The 9,819-nt window shown below is 36.5% G+C and overlaps 1 pseudogene; it reads left to right on the top strand.

Moving 5' to 3' along the window:
* Positions 1 to 917: 917 nt before the first annotated feature.
* LOC149162283 (protein BTR1 pseudogene) lies at positions 918 to 7,630 on the top strand (annotated as a pseudogene).
* Positions 7,631 to 9,819: the final 2,189 nt, after the last annotated feature.

Below are 9,819 nucleotides of genomic sequence, written 5' to 3'. Positions count from 1 at the left end.
AAATATAAACACAAAAAACGCATAAAACAAGAGAGACACAGATATACGTGGTTCACCCAGTTTGGGCTACATCCACAGAGAAACAACCAGTCCTTCTTTATTATATTATCCAACAAACTAAAGAGATACAACCTACAGCAGATCCACTGTAACACCCTCTTCGCTCTCAATCTCCTCTCTCTTCCTCACTCAGAATACAAATATACATAGACGCAATACAATTCCCTCATATATAGTGAGGGGTTGCCTTCTAGGGCAAAAAACCCTAAATTAAACATAACTTCTACCGTCAGATCATCTGCCTAATGAATGGCCCAGATTGACTAGAAATTACTAGACTTTTACAAGGCAATTTTACATCTATTTTTAGCTTCGGGGGCGCTGCCCCCAAACCCCTGCCGAGGGACCGCTGGCCCCCGGACCCCACGTGAAGGACAAGTCCCTCCCACGTGGAGAGGTGTATAGTCTTCCTGGGGTACACATCTAACTGAAACCTTTGAATACAGAAGATAATCAGGCTCCACACCCAACAAAAATGATGATAAAAAATAGGATCGTTGGTTAATCGGGATAAATCTAATAAATCTATCATTGCAATAAATGGTAATTGTCGGTTAGGGTCTTATGGTAAAGTTTGATAACCTTGGGGGTTAAGACAAACCACTGTAGGTGGATATCCGAGAATAGCTTGAGCAGTTGGAATTGGAATTCCACCAGGGTAACCAAGGTGAACCATACTAGGTTGGGGTTGAACAAGGACTTGATAAGTATGACCGAGGTATAGTTGACTCTGAAAAGGTTGATCTTAACCCATTTGACCTAAGTAATACTGTCCCTATACAGGTTGCACTTGCAAAGGTTTACCTTGAACAAATTGACTTTGAATAAGTTGGCTTTGAATGAATTGATCTTGAAAAATGGGTTTTGGAAAGTTTTACCATGGAAAGGTGGACTTTGAAAAACTTGTCCTTGAAAAGGTGGAACCTGGTAAGCTTGACCTTGAAAATTTGTTTGCATTGTTCTGACAATGGGTTGCCTGATAGGAATATGTGGTATAGATTGGACCGTAGGAATAGTTTGATAAGAAGAAGCCTGTGGGATAGCCTAAGTAGTCTAAGGAACATATATTTGAGGGGTTACTGGAAAATTCATTGGTGATACTCCTAGAATAAGTATCTGAGGATAACTTGGAACTGGATGTGAAACAGGTGTTTGAATAGGGGTCTATGGTGAATGCTAAATAGGTCGTTGAATCAGTTGTTGAATAAGTGTTTGAGGAATTCCGTAGGCAGGTTTTTGAACAACTGTTTGAGGAATTCCCTGAACAAGCTGTTGAACACGGATGGTGATACCTGGAACAAGTATTTGAGGAATTGTTTGCCCAGTAGGCTGAACAGGTTGATAAAGTGGCACTTATGGAGCACCTAGACCATATTGTTGATTAAAAGTAGGATTCCAAATAGTGTTTGTCCGGGATAAGGAGTACCAAGTAAAGGTTGATTTACAACAAGTTGACCTAGACCAGGCCAACGTATATGACCATAAGTTCCAGTAAAAGGTTGCCCCCCAGCAATAAGTTGTCCTCCAGGTGGAGCATAAGGTGGTTGCCCCTCAGGCTAGTAATAAATGTCTGTCAGGGTTATTTGAGGATTACTTGAATTACCACAAACCATGTGAAATTGTTGGTCTGATGTTGTAAACACTTCAGGCATGGAATTCATGCATTAAACAGTAGATGTAAATGAACTAGATGACCAAGTAGAAGGTTGGGGAGAAGAGGATGCTCCTGAAAAGGTCCCAGTAAGTGACTGGTATCCAAGAGGAACTAATGGACCACCATACAATAGTGATTCTGAGGAGTTGGTAAACATAAATGAATCAATGGGTTGGCTCCCAATATGAATTTCTAACATAGTTCTTTCTGGTGAATAAAAAGGAATACATGGCGGTGACAAATTCTAACCTAAAAAACTCAAAGTTGTAGAATACCAAGGGTCAGGTCGAAAACGAGAGAAATGAACTCTTGGGTCAAAAGATTCAGCACCGGTAAATGGAGAACGAGGTGCATTTGTTTCTTCAGTAACATCTTCAATGCTAATTAACCCAAGAGGTAATTCAGTCGTAACTATCAACTTCCTTCAAGGTGAAGGTGTCTCAGAAGTAGGAGCTATAATAGCTGAAGGTGATTAGGTTGAGAAACTTCAGACCCAGGATGTTCTACCTCTGGTTTAATTAATTCAGTATCTGAAACTTCACCAGTGTCAGATTCAGTGTGAACTACTACGGTAATCTCTCGACTAGAGTAAACTAAGCCTGATTCTATTTCTTGCGTTGGAATCACTTCAATTTCTATTGTCTTAGATTGTAAAATTGTTGATGTTTCGGTTTCTTCTAAGGCTTTTGATCCTGTTGACTTTGACCTTTCAGTTTTTGTCTTTTCCAACTGGGTTGGTGTATATTCAGGAGGTTGACCTCACATTCTATGTGACTACCTTGGTGATTCATCCAGGATGAAATTTATCATAAATTCAAAAATATTCACAATCCGATCCTAATGTCACCAAAAAATAAAAATAAACAATTAGCACAGGCTAAAAAATATAAGGATTCAAACCATGAAATCAAGATTTTCACAATGAAATCACTAGTTGGTAGTGAAATCCAACGTCGCATAAATCAAATTAATAAGTGGTTGTAGATAGAGCAATTGGAACGAGTTACACTAACAATCTGCTTAATGAAACAATCTAGTGCAAGTAACTTCGCTTGTGCCATCTCGAGCGAAGATTACCCTCCAAAAGGTCAAAGCGAGCCTAGTCAATGTCTGATCCAGGTACAACAGGACCTTCCCTTTGTCATCACCTCAGGTAATAGCCCTAGGATTATGGTCACTAAGGTTACCAACTACAACAATTCTACCTAGGGGAATAGTCGCATATCAAACGTACATGCAAGGGTAGAGTAACAAAGCTCAATCCCCTTGAAAGCTCCTCAACATGGATAATTGGAGGTTTACTTTCAAGTGACCCAAGTACCTTTCGACACCATTGTAATATGTGTAAATCATTGTACCATAGCCAATGAAGTGGGTACGGTCACTTCATCAGGTTAGATATGATCTTGTGCTTGACTCCTTTGTAAGGGGAGCTGCCTAGAGAAAAATTTAAATAACTAGATTTATCTCACTATCGCAAGATTCTAGTGTTTGTTTGTAGCTTTGGAAAGTTTACTCACTTTCCTATTCCAAATACCTACAAGCTAATCTACTATAGGTGAAAAAGGGCCCTAAGAATAAAACTTTCTAGATTTATTTTAATTAGTGTTTATTTTAATAGTTATTGTTACGCAAAGGTAATGGATTTGAAACTTGATGAAATTATGACTTGACGCAATCCTAATGCAATCGAAAATGAGGATACAATCTTTTTGTTTCAATGAAATTCTATCTCGAGTAAGGAAAGAGTCTTTCACTTTTTCAATTCAAATATAAACAAAAACTCTAAACCCCACTATAACCATTTTCCTAAAATGCAAATATCTAATTGCAAATTACCCGAACATTGAAAACAATTTCAAATTTTCACTTTTCACTTTTCTCAATAACACAAGCAAACAAGAAATTTCTCTTTTCATACAATCACTCAGAAATTCGAACAATGCAACAAGAAACTAATAATCATTAAAAATGAATTTTCCCTAATGGAATGTTACAACTTTGCTTGTAGTAACTAATTCAATTCATGAACACTTCAGTAAATAGAAAGAAAAATGATTTTTCATTTCAAAACAAGTATAAGAAGTTTTTTCATAAACAAAACCTAATCTTGCAAATCATTCACTTTCATATTCCAAATAAACTTTTGCAAAGGAGAAAATTGGACTTACAACCTAATATATTCGATAGAAGAAAGATAGACAGTCAATTCAACAGTACCAACAAACCTCTCTTTTGATAGGTCAACCATTCCTGAAACAAGACTCAACCCTAATTTGTAAAACAAGACAAATTACAAGAAAAACCCAAAATAACATTTAATCAGACTAACAAACACTTACAAAAGGTTCAAACAGGTGTAAAACAATAGGAAAAAACAAAAAGTTTTGATTTGAAGAGGAAATAAGTGATTTTTTCAAAAGTTTCAGGCATGTGTGCAGGCTCTAGAGTAAACCAGTGACAATACGATCTGTTGCTAAAAGGAAAATGCGCTGAAGTGCACAATGTGCCTAAAGTAAAAGTGCACACAGCTAAAATATATATATATATATATATATATATATATATATATATATATATATATATATCAATTCCAGTCCAAAATCCAAATTTCTAAAATTTCCAGACACTCAAGGAAGGCTCATGCAGTGGGTTTAAAAGGTCAAACAAGGAAAAATAATGGATATTGGAACGATTCCCCAACGGAGTCACCAATTTTTTATGTGGACAAATCACTCTTACAGACAAGAGCGATCTCCCTAGACTACAAAGAACCCTAGTAACAAACATACATGAATTTCTACCTTTCTCTAGACTCTAATTAACTGAAAGAAAATAGAATGAGAGAGGCCTCTTACCGATTTAACAAAATGATTGATGAAGTCCCTCAACGCTTTCGACCACTCGCTCCTTTATTATTTAGATGTCCTCTCGCCGCTCCCAACAACTTCTCCACAGTGTCCTGAAAGAGATCTGCAAAGACAGAGACAAACAAGAGATCAAAGTGTATGACATATAATCAAAGAGATAAATGGACTAATTAACCAATTATATATATATATATATATATATATATATATATATATATAGATATATAATGCTCAATTATGCAACCAAAACCCATGTAGGTGATCAAGGAATCCTACAAATTAAACCAATGAAGATGTAACTGAGAAAGAACAATTGCATATATTCATAAAATTGGAGAAAATCGTTACAACCACGTAGCCTTGATGTTGCAAGTTCCTTCTACAATCTCCAACCCTCTCCCTTGCAAGAAAATCATTCCAACCTAGTCTCAACAGTGTAAACTTACTTCCAACAATCCTCCCTCAATCCTTAAAGTTGTAGTAGCTTTATAGGCCAAGAATAGGAAGTTATGGATCCATTCTCCAAGGGATGAGATCCACTATTAGTGGGATAGAGGTTCCACAAAGGAAGGGGAGTTACTCCATGATAGGAGGGATCGGTATTGATTAGGCATCCATTCGAAGCTTGTTGGTTGGGATAGATACTACCAACAATGCTTCTAAACTTTATTTTTTATTTTTACGTACTTTAAGTCATGTTTGTAGGTCATAGTTGAAGACAGTGCGTACTTATGCACATATATTAATGGTCTTCTCTGCATATGCGCATAAATCAACTAGAAAACTGTGCAGGTAGCTAAAAATAAGGTTTTGTACTATGGGATCTAGGAATTCCACTTTGTTTGGGATGATTTAGATTCAAACTTTATAGGGAAATGCTCCAGGACACATTTGTGGATAGCAAAAGATCCAAACCGATGGTCATTTCCTAATGCGACAAAATGATGTGTAACACATGAATACGCCTAAGTCACCAGTACGTCTCCCTCTCATTTTCCCAAGAGGGATGACTTGATATTCGAACCGTCAGAGGAAGGGAGCAAGACATCCTCCTGTTTCAAGTTCATGGTATCAAATGTAGCAGCAGGATTAATTATTGGGAAGGGTGGTGCTACTGTTAGTGATTTTCAGTCACAATCAGGGGCTAGGATTCAGCTCTCATGCAATCATGAGTATTTTCCTGGAACAACTAATAGGATAATATTAGTGATATATCCATCAATGAAATACTCACTGCGATTAATCTCATTCTCCATAAGTTATTGAGCGAGGCCGACGATAACAATGGTGTGGATGAGAATTCAAGTCAACTGTTTCTTCCAAATTATGTATGTGGTGGCATAATTGGAAAGAGAGGAGCTACAACCAAATCATTCGTTGAAGATTCACAAGCTAGTATTAAATTGTCTTCCAAAGACCAAATCTTACTTGGTTTCATTGATCGACTTCTCACTATAAATGTTACTTTGGAGCAACAACTGCGAGAAATATTCCTTATTATTTCAAATCTTGCAGAAGATACCAACTATGCACAATATGCAAATGTGGCACTCTCATATACAGGTGCAAGTGTAGCTAGATTTCAGGGCATTCCTAGTGGTTATACCTCAATAGGATATGGGTTACCAAATTATGGATCCAATGTATATGGAGTTAATTCACGAAATAATAAGGGTTTGATGGCACCATTGGTTGCTGAAAATTCCTGTTCCAATTGGTGTGCTCCTAGTAGAAACTAGTACACACACATCATTTAAGATGGTTGTTCTTGAGGAGCGTGTTGGTAATAGTTGGTCGTGTTGGGAGGACTATTCTTGAGATTCAACAGGTCAATGGTGGCAAAATAAAAATCTCGAAGCGTCGAGATTTTATTTTAATATCAGTTCCAATTGATGTTTTCCAGCATGCTCAGAATATGTTCGACAATATACTCTCTTCTGATTTGGAAAAATTAGACATTTTAGTTTGTACAAGGCAGGGGACATTGCATGGATGTGTTATTCAGGCAGCAATTTTTCATCTGTACTTAAATATTTTATAAGAAAAAGGGAAATGGATCAGAAGTGTATTTTTTATTACACGACCAAGAAGAAAATTTTGGCCGATCGCTCTATTTCCGGCCTTGCAATTTTCTATAGTTTTTTTATTTTATTTTAAGCTCTTCAGAAAAGATCCAAAGGATTATTCTACTTTCTAATGTAGTTCGGGATTTGTTCATTGTTCAGAGAGACACTCTGAGATGCACTCTAGTATAATCGCAACTATTTATCCTTAAATTTATAGATTGTAGCCGACTTTTTCCACTACCGCATTGATAAATTTAGGCATCTTGGGATATTGTAGCAGATTTATCCCAAATGTGTATCTTTCAAAAAGAATTAACTCCATATTTATTAGAGGGACAGGCCGAAAGCAGTGAATGACTCTGTTATTGGATGTTAATAGTGTTCTCTCGAAAGTTTGGGGGTGGGATCCCGCCGGAAATATCTAAATTCCAGCAATCAAATTAAAATTTAGCCCCAATATAATCCAAATAGTGTTAATTACATTAAAATTTATTAAATACCCTCTGATCACTATAAATGGCGGAGTACAAAACGTAGAGAAGCAGGATAATTCATGGAACATTAAACTTGGAGAGATAAAGGGAAGAGAGATTAGAATATCTATAAGGAATTTAAGCGTTGGGCACAATATCAGTGGACTGTCCTCAAATGCAAGTGGGAAGACTCACAACAGCGGTTCTACCCACGGGCACACTCTGACGGTGCAGCAAAAGACGGCAAATGTGTATGCGGCGTTTATATTGGTAGACGGCGTTGGGCACAATATCAGTGGACTGTCCTCAAATGCAAGTGGGAAGACTCACAACAGCGGTTCTACCCACGGGCACACTCTGACGGTGCAGCAAAAGACGGCAAATGTGTATGCGGCGTTTATATTGGTAGACGGCAAATGTGTATGCGGCGTTTATATTGGTATTTCAACTGATGCAGCAAAAAGACGGCAAATGTGTATGTGGCGTTTATATTGGTATTTCAACTGATCTTCAATACTTCATGTTTTGGAAAGGTGGCATTGGAACCAATAACAACCCTGAGGCCATGGCTCTACATGGTCTGTTTCTTTTCTGCACATTCATGGACATCGGCCTTACCAATATCTATGGTGACTCCAAAATAATCATAGAGCACGTGAAGGGAAAGCAAACTATAAAAAATGACAGGGTTATTGGATGGCTGAGCAGGATTTCATCTCTATGGAAGCCTACACTATTCCCCATCACACATATAAAGGGTGTGCAAAATGAGCAAGCGGATGAACTATCAAAGAAGGGTATGCAGTCTCCATATGGTAAGTGGCAACTAAGTATCTCTGTAGAATCCTGCTCATACATCATTCAGCGTTTCTCTATACCGGGTATTTACAGTCGACTAAAATCTGGTATGCTTCATGATCTTGTTTTCTGGAAAACAATGTCTTATGGCCAGGTAGTTCCATATTTTGGAAGTTCTCTAAGATGATATGATCTCCATACAGACCTCATGCTTGACTTTGAACAAAGAAAGATGTATATCTGAAAATACCTTCAGTTTAGGATATCATGTCCGGGAAAAAGTCTCTCTACAATCTGTATATACAGGTCTATTTTCAATATAATATAAATACTATACAGCTTTTTCTTCTGAAGAAAAAAAAAGAAATTGATAAACAGAACGTGTGAAAATCTTTATAAACATTGTAAATTAGCTACATCACTTTTTATAAATGAGGTCAGATTCACTGCAATTTCTGGCTGGGATGGACGGTCAATTTCTGGTTGGGATGGATGCATGGGGTTCTGGATTCATGGGATGGCATTGAGGGCCTAAAAGATATTAAATAGGCCTCTGTAAAGCGTTTTATACCCTCTATCCAAATATATTAGATATCCTCCAACTAACTAAGGTCTATTACCCAAGCTAATTACAAAATAAACAATGTTATCGTTGACCTGATTATATAATTCAATTGAAATTAAATATTAGACCAATACAATCATTGTTTCACATGGATACAGCCATATATTTATACAAAGTGTTTCCCACTAGTATTACACAAGATTGATTCTAATGGGGTGTTTGCATTTTGGGGTCTTTACAATTTAATAACCATTACGAGTGGAGGAATTGGTCGTTTGGTTTGGTTAACTCTAACCATTGTGCATAAATGGTAAGCAAAATATAGGTTGGTAGGAAAAATAAAATCTAACTTATATTTAAGAGGATGAATGGTAATCAGATTTTATAATGATATTTTTGGTTAAATTTAAAAATTTAAGAATACTTTGATTCCTCTTTACATCAACTATCTAATGTTGTATTACCAGATTGTTGCAAAAAACAATTGGACTACGATTAAACAATTGGACCAAGCTTATTTTATTTCATGGAATTCTAACTTACATTGTTTACAGCTCCAAGATCTTGCAAAATTGAGGCTAGCATATGTAACACTTGCACTCGGTCTCCATTTTTGAAAATTAGGATAGCATATGTAACACTTGCACTCGGCCTCTATTTTTGGAAATTAAGATGTATTTTTTTCTTTTGTATACAAAATTTTAAGTTGTTTGGTGGCAATACACACAACTATTCAATGTTCATTTGATAATTCATTTTTGGCACATGCAAATACTCAAAATGTTTAATGGCTTAAAAACATTTATTTTGTCTTAAAAGGTTATAGGTTGAAATCTAAAAGGGGGTAAGTCATGTGTATCATTGTAAACTCTAATAGTCAAATTCTTGTGTGGAAGAGGTCCCTTTTTGCACAAACAAAGGGTTTTCATATACCAATTTGGTGACTAGCATATGCAAATACTCAAGGGCTTTATATTACAACTTGAGTGAGCCTAATGTTTAAGAACATGTCTTTCCTCTTAAAAAGTCGCAGCTTCAAACCTAACAGGGTAGGGTTTGTGCATAGCTATAAAGTTTAGCATTGTTTAATAGACTCAAGAGTGGCCTCAACATCCCCTGGGCAATCTCTACCTGGTCAACTTTTTGTCTACCTCTTTGAAGTTGTCCTCTGAGTTGTATTAACCGGACTCATGAAAGAAATAGTGTGCAAACACAACCATTTAATCTTTGTATATTATTATACTATTTTGAAAAAGAGTTTTTATATTTATTGATTTAGTTTTCTAATATAATCTTCCAAAATCTTCTATTCCTTGGGTGTAACTTTGCTCCT

This window comes from Pinus tabuliformis, chromosome 5_2 (assembly GCF_031772625.1).
Source record: "Pinus tabuliformis cultivar Carrire ecotype Pingquan chromosome 5_2, CPIR1, whole genome shotgun sequence".
Classification (NCBI taxonomy): domain Eukaryota; kingdom Viridiplantae; phylum Streptophyta; class Pinopsida; order Pinales; family Pinaceae; genus Pinus; species Pinus tabuliformis.
This window is presented reverse-complemented; position numbering and strand designations above follow the sequence as displayed.